General features: G+C 37.3%; 1 protein-coding gene across 2 annotated transcripts in view; it reads right to left on the reverse strand.

The window, feature by feature from the left end:
• The window catches only part of CalpC (calpain C), a 108,567-nt gene that overhangs the window by 64,295 nt on the left and 29,974 nt on the right, over positions 1-14,298 (reverse strand). Inside the window, exon 1 of one of the 2 annotated variants that reach the window (XM_033476052.2) lies at positions 10,544-10,676. The exons of the other annotated variant lie outside the window; for it this stretch is intronic. The gene's annotated coding sequence lies outside the window, so the exon portion shown is untranslated. Of the gene's footprint in view, positions 1-10,543; positions 10,677-14,298 lie in introns of those variants that run through there. 2 annotated transcript variants of the gene reach the window in all.

Raw genomic sequence — 14,298 nt, forward strand, 5'->3', positions numbered from 1 at the left:
CTGCAGAAATAATCGGCGATCATAGTGATTAGTTTAGAAATGATGTCGGCGCGCTCTTACTCGGCAGACTGTGTCTTCTAGCCAGCAGATGGCTACTACGACACGCGTTTAAAACGTTTCCTTATGAAGCGTATAATGCTAACTAGACGAAACCATCGTCGAACCATGTCGTAGGTAAGGTAACGCGTTCAATGTACCCGTCCGCCGAATGATTCAGACTGTCGTTGTACAATTTTAATTCCGCGAACCGGTTTAGAGACGGTTGTTTCGGTGAACCGGTAACGAAGGGGGACTCCGGGGCGAAACGTTTAGATTCGCGAGCGGTTTCCGCGCCGAGATCTAGGCGATCCCCTCGTTTCTACCGTTTCTCGGAAAGAAACGACTCCGCCGGCTTGTCCCGCTTCTCGAAGCTGGTCGCGTTTTCGTCCGGGATCCGTAAAACGCTTGCGAACAGAGAGGATCGACGGTCGAAATGTTGCCTAGGACGCACGGTGCACTTCGTGCACGCGACGTAAGTAAAAAAAGCGATGCCTAAAAGTCGTTACAACAGCTTGTAAAATACTCAAAAGTATACGTAGATTTTAATACTATTCACAGTTTTCACCGAAATAATCTATTTATTGTCAAAAGTGATGCCAGAAATTTAGGAAAATTTTCGGTGCAATTTTTTAAACGCCTGCCACTTGCTATTGTAAGACTTTCTCCAAAAAAATTCTGAGTAACTAGTTTGCGATAACAAGCATTTTTGCTGATTTTTTTTGTATCGAGTGTTTATCAACTTCGATTTGAATTTAAAGGAAGAAGTAATTAAAAGGAAGTCGCCACATTCGGATAACCGTACTATCGTCGTTGCAATCGGCGCAAAAATAATTGCGTTTTTCAAGCGTTGCGGCAGTGTCTGTGTATCTTCCACGAAATGCACTTTGTAAGTCTAAATGCGAGCCGTTAGCATTTACACAATGAGAGAAACAAATTCATTTGTAATTGAAACCATTTTTTGAACGCCGCGAGCGTGACGCATGAATTTGTAGACAAAAGATATACGAAAAATGACAGTTAATTTAGCCGAGGACTTTTCTGAAATTCGTTCTAAAAACCTGGATCGTAAATATTATAATAAATAAATAAAATATTATATAAAATAAATTTTTAATATAAAATATTTATATTTTATAAATATTATTTAGCACTATTTAATATATATTACTATATTATTATTAGTAGATAATATATTATTTACTGATAAAATATTACCGTAAATAAATAAAATATTATTTGAAATAAATTTTTAATATACAATATTTATATGAGCTATAAGCTATTTAATATATATTACTATATTATTAATAGTAGATAATGTTATCTACTGATAAAATATTACGATAAATAAATAAAATATTATTTGAAATAAATTTTTAATATACAATATTTATATGAGCTATAAGCTATTTAATATATATTACTATATTATTATTGGTAGATAATATGTTATCTACTGATAAAATATTACGATGAATAAATAAAATATTATGTAAAATAAATTTTTAATATACAATATTTATATAAGCTGTAAGCTATTTAATATATATTACTATATTATTATTATTATCAGTAGTAGATAATATATTATCTACTGATAAAATATTACGATAAATAAATAAAATATTATTTAAAATAAATTTTTTATATAAAATATTTATATAAGCTATAAGCTATTTAATATATATTACTATATTATTAGTAGTAGTAGTAGATAATATATTATCTACTGACTATATAATTTGTTATAAAATTAACTGTTGCAATTCGTTATAAAATAAAAGCTGCAGCAGATTCCGAAAGGAAGATAGCATTTCAAAGGAAATCGTCGAACGTATTTTTTGCTCTTCATTTCGTAAGAACCTGTTGAAATGTTTTGATTAATTACGATCTGTTTCCGTGTTCGGCAACGCGTTGAAAAAATCTTGAATCAAAGTATGCAATGATTGTTGATACCCAAGTTCATTCGCGATGCACTTTCTAAAGCATGAAATACAATTAAAAAAAGAAAAAAAAGAAGAAAAAAACGAAGGAGCGCAGCTGCATCAAATTGATCCGCGCGAGAGATAAATGCGATATATTGTAATCGTAACCAGTAATTAGTAAACTAGTGAAATTATCAGCCGGAGAAACTGTAGCGATTAATTGTATGCGATAATATCAATTGAATATTTCATTATTCATAAATAATCGGACGATTATACGACGCTGTAATTGCAGCAAATTCCGATCTGTTGTTCGTAAGGTTCTTCGAACCCGAATGCCGGGCAATTTCAGAAAAACTCCCATAAAGAGATCCGGATCGGTTAATTACAATGATTCTAGTGAGCTACTGTTTTATTGCGCTCTAACAATTTGGAAAATATTCATTTAGACCGATCGTACAAAATAATTCATTGTTATGGTTTCTGTTCAAGCTTCGCAATGTTCATATTTTACAAAGAAACTGTTCAAGTATTCATGGAAGTTAATAATTGAAGCTGATTCAATGGGAAAATTAATATTTATAACTAGACGTGGGTAATGTTTAAATTTTGTAAAGAATCTGTTCATGTATGTAAATAAATTAATAAGTGAAGCTGATCCAACAGAAAGATTTGTACATAATATTTATAATATATATAATATATATAATAATATATAATATGTACAATATATATTTATTATATAATATATATAATAATATATACAATTGTGACAATGTACATAATTGCAGTAGTACACATAATTGTAATAATGTAATAAATATTTGTAACTGGACATTTTGTGTATTTATAACAAAAGCAAGTAGATGCAATTTAAACCAGTGGGCAGATGAAATAAATTCAAGAATATCAATGTAACAGTTACAGCTTGTTGTAATAATGTAAAGAGGGAATGAAATTTTTATTCGTTTTTATACATAAACGTCCGCAGTCTCATTATAATTTATATTCAACTTTTCACGAATGTATTGCAGTTTCTTGCAATTGCAACTTAACCTTACCTTAACCTCACAGTTTTCCTTTTCCCAATGCACAATGAAAGAAGAATCTTCGTTTCAGGATTGTTAATATTAAACATAACATTAAACTACCGGTTATTAAACGAGAATATCCACTGCATCATAAAATTCACCGGGTGCATTGTATCTGCATTTTTACAAATGTCGCCCGCTGCGCATGCAAGCTATCCGCGACCCACGTGGCTTGAACAGAGAGTCATGCTAGAGAGGAACACATGAATCTCCAACACATGAGTTTGCATAAATACCTGTACTCAACTCGTGGCTACTTCGCTTCGTTAAGCTTCGTTAAATATGCATTATAATTCCCCTGTACTTCGGTTTCAATCTGCTGAAACTGTTAACTGTTAGAAAATTGTTTAAGTTAATCGCAAGGAACGCAAGCCGGTTGAAATATTTCTTTCCTTTTTCTCTTCTAATAATTATAACAAGTTGAAACTAACGCAACGATATCCACAAATTCTTCGAATGACCTTAGAATTTTATGTTTGACCTACGCAGTTTTATCATAAACGCATAAAGATCCGTGGTCTTGCGATTAAAATGCAGCATCAATTTTCTAAAATCTCGCATTTCTACAGAGAGTCCCGAAAATATCTCTCAATCCGGAAATGGGAGATTCCTGAGGTCATTTGAAGCAACTTTTTCCTTTGCGAAAATTTCCTCCGAGACTTCGTTTACGAGTTATTAATGAAAGAACACTGACCAATAAGAGGCGAGCTCGGCTGACGCGAGGCGGCCGAGCTAACGAGCGGCGGGAGCCCGCTGATTGGCTCGGTTGCCTAGCGCCGAAATAACGTTTTTCATTATTAACTCGTAAACGGAGCCTCGTAGAACATTTTCGCTAAGGAAGAAGTTACTTCGAATGGCCTCAGGAACCCTTTTGTTTCCCGCAAATACCACAATTTCGAGACGAAGAAGAAAATATGAATAATAATTACACCGCGAATTTTCTGCATTTCCGAGAAGATCGACCAGATCGAAAATGAAATTGCGAAGACACGAGGAAGTACATATTCCCGAATATTTTTCTACCACGCACGATTTCTTCGAATCATTAAAAGAGAGAAGACACTTTCATCAAGGCTTACATTTTTCTCCAATTAACCGGGACAGTTTTCATTTAGCATAAAAAGCTCCGCGGTCTAATAACAATGCAGCAGCCGGCCTGAAATGATGCACCGGCCACAACCGGTACATCTATCCTACCCATCTAGCCTGGTAGCCGTTTTATCGTCGATCCCGGTTCGAATCACCGTCGACGGTTCTTCGTCGGCCGGCGCGCAGCGGCAGCCAATCGGGGGCCGTAGAGGTCTCCATGAAAATTAGCCAATTTGCGAATCGAGGGGGTCCGCGGCAAGAAGCGGCCGTCCGGATTTCATTTCGTAGGAAACCGCATCGGGCGTTTTATTTACTTTTAGAAAATCACCGGTTGCGCGGAGCGCTTTTTTACCCCTGCCGGCCGCGGGGCGGCGCGGCGGCGGTGTTGCAGCGGCGTTGCAGCAGGGGCCGGGTGCAATCATCCGACCGAGGAAACCGTGAAATGCGCCTCGTGTCCGACGGACGCCCGTGGCACGTACCACGGGCAGTTTTACATTGTACGTGCCGGGTTGCAGGAGGTTCGCCTTCCGCTAAACCGAACACTTCTGCGATCCGCTGTATACGTTAGCTGTATAATAGCTACCATACTCTCGTACCGGTCGGACTAGTTTCACGCTTGGCTCTCCCGCGGCCTTGAAGCGCACGAACCACACCGCGGCTGCGAAGCTGCCGAGAAAACCTTTATGTTTATGGTTTCTGGTTCTCCCCGGCCACGGAGCTGCGCGCGCGCCGCGCCGCGCCTCGCCAGGCCTCGCCTCGTATCGCCTCGCCTCGTATCGCCTCGCCTCGTATCGCCTCGTATCGCCTCGTATCGCCTCGTATCGCGTCGCCTCGCCTCGCGTCACGTCGCCTCGCCTCATATCGCGTCACGTCGCCTCGCCTCGCATCGCGTCGCCTCGCCTCGCCTCGCATCGCGTCGCCTCGCCTCGCCTCGCCTCGCATCGCATCGCGTCGCGTCGCCTCGCCTCGCCTCGCCTCGTATTGCCTCGCCGTTGCTACTATCGGCTTCTTCTTCTTCTTCTTCTTCTTCCTCGACGTCGACGACGTCGAGATCTCCGCCTTCCGGAATTTCAGCCGCAGCTGCGAGATTTTATAACGTCGATAGGAACGGGGCCCGAACGCAAATTACCAGACGTTTCGAGGATCTCCGCCTCGAAATGGGAATAATAAAACGGGGCCCCGAGACTGCGCGTACGGCATTCACGCGGCGATAACTTCACGGCGACGGGACTCACTCGGATTCTTCCTGTATATATATTCGACGGTCCGAGCTGTGACGCATTAATGCCAGCCGGATTTTCTAGATCCCGGCTCGCTGACAAATTGGACCACCGTATATGTACGTATTCCGCATTGTAGTTCCCTTTTTCTTTTTTCTATGTGTTTAACGTTGCATTAACCGCTTTGGTTATTAGCAGATTTTTTGTGCGAGATAAATATTGTGATCATTAATTGCTAGACTGTGGATATTTATGCGAAGTAAATATTGTGATCATTATTTACTGGACTGCGGATTGTCGTGCGAAATAAATATTGTGATCATTAATTGCTAGACCGTGGATATTTATGCGAAATAAATATTGTGATCATTAATTGCTAGACCGTGGATATTTATGCGAAGTAAATATTGTGATCATTAATTGCTAGACTGTGGATATTTATGCGAAATAAATATTGTGATTATTATTTACTGGACTGCGGATTTTCGTGCGAAATAAATATTGTGATTATTAATTGCTAGACCGTGGATATTTATGTGAAATAAATATTGTGATTATATTAATTTTGGACTGCGGATTTTCGTGCGAAATAAATATTGTGATAATTAATTGCTACACCACGGATTTTCGTGGGAAATAAAAATTATGATCATTAATTACCGGACTGCGTAAGAAGTTTCGCTTGAGTTGACAACAAAAGAACGAGTTTTCGTGAAAAACTGATTGCAATATATTAAAAATTTGAGTCGACAGTCTTGAAGCAGAATAAATTTAACAATAAATTACTTGGAAACGAAAAAAGTAACACTGCATTATTTCTTGTAGTTTCAGTTGTAGCGATTTTCGACAGCTGGGAAAAATATTAGAACAATAAGAAAAACGAGAACCTTAATAAAACGACTGGCAATTATCGACTCCATTTATGATAACTTTCACGATCGTAAAGATACGATCGAAGTAATCACAATTTTCTCGACGCGGACGTTCAATTTTTTTCAGTTTCGATCAAAGAATTTATAAACATTAATATTTTACGTTACAGCCTTGTGGTCTATAGTGAAATGATAAATGTGCTATAAAATATAACAACGTATAATAATGTACAATAAATTGTGAACGTTTGTCAGGAAGGAACGGGCCAGAAAGGGAAACACATTACGGTAATAGAGAAAGCCGGGTCCACAGAGATACGTAGCTGTGTTCCACTAATTGTTATAAAAAGCAGGGAACGCTGTTATTTGTAAAGTACGCGTTCGCATGGAGCGGATTCAAAGCCGCGGAAAGTCTTTAACGGCCGCGCACGTGATTCAGTATTTACGTCCTCGATGACTAATCGGGCACTTTCTATTCCTTCGAACGTTCTTTCTTGTTCTCGACACGCAATTGTAACGATTTTAATTAAGCAATAATGACCGACGCCGGTGCCGAGCTGTGCCGGTTTATCTTGCGCACGCGCCGCGGACTCGTAAAACAACGAAAACTGCCGAAGAAAGAAATGCTTTCCATCGGCATCTCTTATTAATTATTGATGAGTTGTTTAGTTAATTAATGGGTGGAACGCGATTTCTTGAAAATGTTACTTCGAAAATCCAGCATTCCATTTCTGTAAAAATGGAACTGTAAAAATCTGTCGAATGTTTAAATAGCTCAAATAATTCGGTGATTAAGTGGTATTAACCCTTTGCACTCGAAGCTATTTTAACTGTAAATCTAAACATAATTTCTCTGACTTATTATTGGGTTGGCAACTAAGTAATTGCCGATTTCAGTTATAGATATCTCTCACTCCCATTTTTATGATATCCGTAAATGTTATATTATAAAATTATTATTATTATTATTATTATTATGTTATTTTTTATTATCCGTGAATGTTAGCAGCTGGACAAATTGAATGCAGCGGTCAAGGAAAAGCGACCAGAATTGGTCAATCGTAAAGGTGTCATTTTCCAGCAGGACAATGCTAGGCCGCACACGTCTTTGTCCACTCGGCAAAAATTGATGGATATTGGTTGGGAATTGATGTTACACCCACCATATAGCCCTGATCTCGCGCCATCGGATTACCACTTATTTCGATCCCTGGACAACTCCCTTCGTGGTAAAACTTTTAATGATGATGACGCTGTAAAATCTCACTTAACTCAGTTTTTGGCCGAAAAGGATCAGATTTTCTACGAGCGTGGAATTTTCAAGTTGTCAGAGAGATGACAAAAGGTCATCGAACAAAATGGAAAATACATTACAGATTAAACTTCATTCCAAGTAAAAAAAATTTTTATTTCATTGAACAAATCGGCAATTACTTAGTTGCCAACCCAATAGTACTTTCATTTTATATGACAAAAAGTGCATTTTGTGCATGCGAAATTGAATCTCGCGACTTACAAAACGGTTACATATTTTTAAGAATGTTTAAAAATGTAAACTTTGTTAATGTAAAAATTATCTTAGAACATGATATATAACAAATTTTAGCGGTGCCTTGGAGTCGCCACTCGAGTGCAAAGGTTTAATACTTTTCAATAGCGCGGACAAGTCGTTTAAAGACGTGCTCACCCATCCGCACCCGACAGTTGTTGTAACTTCGTTAACAACGGAGACACGTGTCGACGTGGAAGATTGTTTCTTCGACGGCTGAACGGCAGCAGCGTGGTGGTACATGCTCGTGTAACGGGACATTGTTGTCTATTCCACGGAGCCTCGTGCACTACGACCCTAATTCCTTTCTTTCTGTTATGCATCGTGCCGTTTTTTATTCCTTCGACTTACCGACTTTCCGCATCGGCAAAATACTCGATACAGTAAATTCTCCTCAATTTTCTATCAGCTTGTAACAACAAAATGAGGACATTATTCGGGCCTCGCGGCTCATTTTTATAGTTTATTATATTATATTATTATATTGTTATGATATAGTTTATATTATAGTTTATATTATAGTTTATTATATTATTATTATATTGCTGTATATATATTGTTATATCGTTATGAGCCTCGCGGCTCATTTTTATAGTTTATTATATTATTATTATATTATATTATTGCTATATATATATATATTGTTATATTGTTATGAGCCTCGCGGCTCATTTTTATAGTTTACTATATTATTATTATATTATATTATTATATTGCTGTATATATATTGTTATATTGTTATGAGCCTCGCGGCTCGTTTTTATAATTTATTATATTATATTATTATATTGCTATATATTGTTATGAGCCTTGCGGCTCATTTTTATAGTTTATTATATTATTATCATATTATATTTTTATAGTAGCCGATTGTCAACAATTACAAGAACGAGGCGCAAGGCTCGTCTATCGTAATACCTCCTTTTTCCAAATTGTCCATTTTTGCTAACAAGCCGAAGTAAAATTAGGGAGAATTTATTGTAATCGTTCCCATAATATTCGTCTCGTTAAATCGATTGCCTTCCGAGTTGCCTTAACGAGACACTGTTTGTTCCGTTTAATCTCTTCGTTAGCTCGCACGAGGAAATCGTCCTTCTCTAGCGCATTCTGGGAGGATCTCGGCGATGATCTCGATTATATAATCGGCGCGAATTATGTAAATGCGAGAGGAGGAACATATTCAATGTCGCGTCTCATACATCGATAATACACGGACGGAACCGCAAACGAAAAATCGTGCGCTCGTGTTCGCAGGCTCGTTCGCAGAGAGAAGACTTTGATCTGCGAGAGATATTATTTATTCGTTTCTTCTTTTTAAAATATTTTTTTATTGAATAATAAATAAAATTTATTAAATAGTTCCGCGATTAATTTCAACGAGGTGACAACGAATCGGGTGTCAATTTTCAGACTTATAAAATATCTTTGAACACAATTCTGTCGGTTTAAACAAAATCGAGCAGTGCTCGTTTTTTTATAAATTTGATTTTCACGACTTTACAAAATTATAGACGAGTAGATCGAATGCAAAGAAGGAAACGCATTTAAAGAACTTGAAAATGTTATTCCGTTCCTTTCAACTCGCTAAAATTTTTTCAAAAAGTAATAAATGTTTCTATGACTCCGGTGTCTTCCGATAAATGAAGACGACTTTTATTTCGTGTAAAAATAAGTCTTGCAAGAAATTCGTGGAGGAAATTCTGTTGCACAAATATCTCTAAATCTAAAAATCTTAAAAAATCTAAAAAAATCTAATCTATCACTAAATATATCCACAGTATTTGATGCGCAGTAATCGGAACATCTGCAGTATTTGACACGCAGTAATCGAAGCGTCCGCAGTATTTGACACGCAGTAATTAGAACGTTCACAGTATTTGCACGCAGTAATTAGAACGTCCGCAGTATTTGACGCGCAGTAATTGAAACATTCGCAGTATTTGACCCGCAGTAATCGAAACGTCCACAGTATTTAACGCGCAGTAATCGGAACGTCCGCAGTTTTTGACATGCAGTAATTAGAACGTCCGCAGTATTTAACACGCAGTAATCGAAGCGTCCGAAGTATTTGATGCGCAGTATTTGCACGCAGTAATTAGAACGTCCACAGTATTTGACACGCAGTAATAGGAACGTTCGCAGTATTTGACGCGCAGTAATCGGAACGTCCGCAGTATTTGACGTGCAGTAATAGAAACGTCCGCAGCATTTGATGCGCAGTAATCGAAACATCCGCAGTATTTGACGCGCAGTAATCGGACGTCCGCAGTATTTGACGCGCAGTAATCGGAACGTCCGCAGTATTTGACGCGCAGTAATACAAACGTCCGCAGTATTTGACGCGCAGTAATAGAAACGCCCGCAGTATTTGGCTCGCAGTAATAGATACATAACCCTAGTAATGTACGCACACGTATGGTTTTTTTACGTTACGCTTTTTAATGAAATTCGTGCTTTCAGAGATCCGATAATTTAAGAAAAATAAATATTCGAAGAATTATATATATATATATATATATATATATATATATATATATATATATATACATATTATAATTATGATATAATTATATATATATTATAATTCTAATATAATTAAATATATATTATAATTCTAATATAATTAAATATAATATAATATAATATTATTAAAGAATAGTAAGTATAGCACGAGTCGTCAATTTATCGCCGTAAAAGGACTTATTTTGTCTGTCAAAGTTCGCCTTTGCTGTGTAACCGTAGTAATACCTACACTTACCCTAGGTTTGCCGCGGTGTGTAGGAGGAATGGTTGTTCGCAGCTGCGCCGGTAGACCCCGTCTCCGACATTTAAGCAGAGGAAATTCACAGTTAGCAGAGCTCGGGGGTCCGCGGAGCTTGCCGGTCGAACGATTCGGCCGTAATGAGCAAACGAATCTCCGCGATTGCCCACCGGGAAGATTACTTGCAACAGCGCGCCGATTCTGCGTGAGATACACGGCTAGAAATTCCTCGTGGAAGTCATTGCCACGTTCCTTGACACATCCCGCACACGAATCCTCCGGCGCGGCGCGGCGCGGCGATTCCCTATAAGGTCGCCGGCGAACCAGCGGCGAACGCGCGACCTTAAGGTACGGTTCACAACCGTTTCACCTCAAGGATACCCGGTGCGTGTCGGAAATGATTAACGCGAGCGCACTTGGATTCTTATCTGCTATTTACCCTTTCGCCTGACCCCGTCGGGAGGATCTCTTGCCTCCGCGAACGGGCTGCACGCAACTATTATCATCGCCAGACCCCGGCAAGACGCATCCAGCGGACTTTTTCTACGAGATAGCGAAATAGTTGAAATAATTGCGTAAGTTCATTTAATGTAATTTATGTAAACCTTCTACGATTTTTGTTACAACGTGTGCTCGAATTGAGGAAGTCTAGTGTAAAAATTGTAGCATCAGAGGAATTGTGAAAGATTGTTAGTGCTTAAATGAAGTACTATTTGAAGATATTGTTAGACGTTTAGATGTTTCAATTATTACTGAACATTATTTAATTTATCCTCAAGTTATTTGATTTATTACTCAATTACTCGGCTACCTCGAAATCAATTAGTCAATAAAATACCGTTTATCAAAGACAAATAATTTGAATATTGTTACAAAAGTATACACTACTCAGGTTTCAAATGTTCAATGAAAATAGACGTAATTCAATTGTAATGAATGTAATTCAATTACATCTTAATTCGTAACGAATGCAATTCAATTACATCGTAATTCGTAATGAATGTAATTCAATAACATCGTAATTCGTAACGAATGCAATTCAATTACATCGTAATTCGTAATGAATGTAATTCAATTACATCGCAATTCTTAATGAATGTAATTCAATTACATCGCAATTCTTAATGAATGTAATTCAATTACATCTTAATTCGTAACGAATGTAATTCAATTACATCGTAATTCGTAATGAATGTAATTCAATTACGTCGTAATTCGTAATGAATGTAATTCAATTACATCGCAATTCATAACGAATGTAATTCAATTACATCGTAATTCCTAACGAATGTAATTCAATTACATCTTAATTCATAACGAATGTAATACAATTACATCTTAATTCGCAACGAATTTAATTCAATTACATCGTAATTCGTAACGAATGTAATTCAATTACATCTTAATTCGTAACGAATGCAATTCAATTACGTCTTACTTCGTAACGAATGTAATTCAATTACATCATAATTCGTAATGAATGTAATTCAATTACATGACGATTCGTAATGAACATAATTCAATTATATCGTTATAATTCAAAACGATGTACAATAGGAATCTTAAGTCGTGGTGTGCATAGTTTCGAGTTCATTCTCACTTCCGTGCAATCCGAACGACAACATTTCAGAGACGTCGCAAGAGGAAAAACGGATGCTTGACAATTCTGGATCTATGTAGTTGCAACAGGACAAAAGTTGTTGTTCGAGACAAAAGCCTAGTGAGAAGTAAGAAGTACGAACGCTCGCTTTCATACGTTTTGTCTGTTCCAATTCTCAGAGATTAGTGGTTCGCTGAGGTGACACGTGTCACAGCTCGCCGTCTAGTGAACGAAGGAAGAACAATAGAGAACGCACCTGTCACCGGCGACGACGCGACGGTCATCACGTTGCGATGGAATGCTTGAACGAAAACCAAAGGTTCCGGAGATTGCGACAAATGTATGCACGTCTCGTGAAATATTCGCGAACAATCGCGTTTGTAAGAATGCGATTGTGTTTCTTTTTCTTGGAACTTTCGACGCAGTTGCCGAAAGGATTAGAGCTTGCTTTTGTCGATTGAATTACTCGAGAAATTATAATTACGCTGTAATTCGTAATTACGAGTGGAGTAGAATTACAAAATAATAAGTAATTGAATTATATGCATTAATTACGAATTACGATGTAATTGAATTACTTTCGTTACGAATTAAAATGTAATTGAATTACAGTCGTTAAGAATTGCGATGTAATTGAATTACATTCGTTACGAATTACGATGCAATTGAATTACATTCATTACGAATTACGATGTAATTGAATTATATTCATTATAAGTTGTGATGTAATTGAGTTACATTCATTACGAATTACAATGTGATTGAATTACATTCATTACGAATTACAATGTGATTGAACTACATTCGTTAGGAATTACGATGTAATTGAATTACATTCGTTAGGAATTACGATGCAATTGAATTACATTCATTACGAATTACGATGTAATTGAATTATATTCATTATAAGTTGTGATGTAATTGAGTTACATTCATTACGAATTACAATGTGATTGAATTACATTCATTACGAATTACAATGTGATTGAACTACATTCGTTAGGAATTACGATGTAATTGAATTACATTCGTTAGGAATTATGATGTAATTAAATTATATTCATTATGAGTTGTGATGTAATTGAGTTACATTCGTTACGAATTACAATGTAATTGAATTACATTCGTTAGGAATTACGATGTAATTGAATCACGTACATTAATTACGAATTGCGGTGTAATTGAGTTACATTAGTTACAAAACTATGATGTAACTGAATCATGTACATTAATTACGAATTACGATGTAATCGTATTACATTCATTACGAATCACGATGTAATTGAATTACATTCGTTACGAATTACGATGTAATTGAATTACATTCATTACGAATTACGATATAATCGAATCATGTACTTTCATTACGAATTACGATGTAATTGCTATACGAGGCGGTATAGCAATATATGTATACGTATAGTACAATATAATTACACTAATTATTAATTGCAATTTAATTGAATTACATTAATCACGAGTCACGATGAAATTGAGTTACACTAATTACGGTGTAATTGAATTTCAGTTATTACGAATCATGATGTAATTGAATTACATCGGTAATTACGAATGACGAGACGCGATGTTCTTGCATCGGACGTTTATACAAAAAATCCAACGAGTTACATTTCGACGATGTTCTTAGCGAGCTTGGAACTCGTAGAGGACTGCTTTTGCGTTCGAGACCTCGCGAGTGAAGCTGGAGATCCCATAAAGAAATTTTGCTAATGAGCGCTGATGCCAAATACGGGCGAACCGGTGAAGCACAAACCGTTTGAACCGTGATTTGCATTAACCGTAATTATCGAAGTTCTTGCAACCTCGACTTAATCCCTGCTGGCGTGTCATTAAAAAGAAATCTCTCTCTCTTCCCTCTCCCCCTCTCTCTCTCTCTCTCTCTCTCTCTCTCACACGCTCTGTCTCTCGCGCTCCCTCTCTGCGCCCTTTCTCTCTCTCTCTCTCTCTCTCTCTCTCTTGTGCTCTGTCTCTCGCGCTCTCTCTCTCGCGCGCTTTCTTTCTCTCTCTCTCTCTCGTGCTCTGTCTCTCGCTCTCTTTTTCCTTCCCGTGTGAAATTATGCTAATCACTCTCCTATGAGTCGGCCCCGCGGCAACGGTGATTCTAAACCCACAAAAAGCAGCGCGTTAATGT

The sequence above is a fragment of the Megalopta genalis genome, chromosome 1, assembly GCF_051020955.1.
Source record: "Megalopta genalis isolate 19385.01 chromosome 1, iyMegGena1_principal, whole genome shotgun sequence".
Lineage (NCBI taxonomy): Eukaryota > Metazoa > Arthropoda > Insecta > Hymenoptera > Halictidae > Megalopta > Megalopta genalis.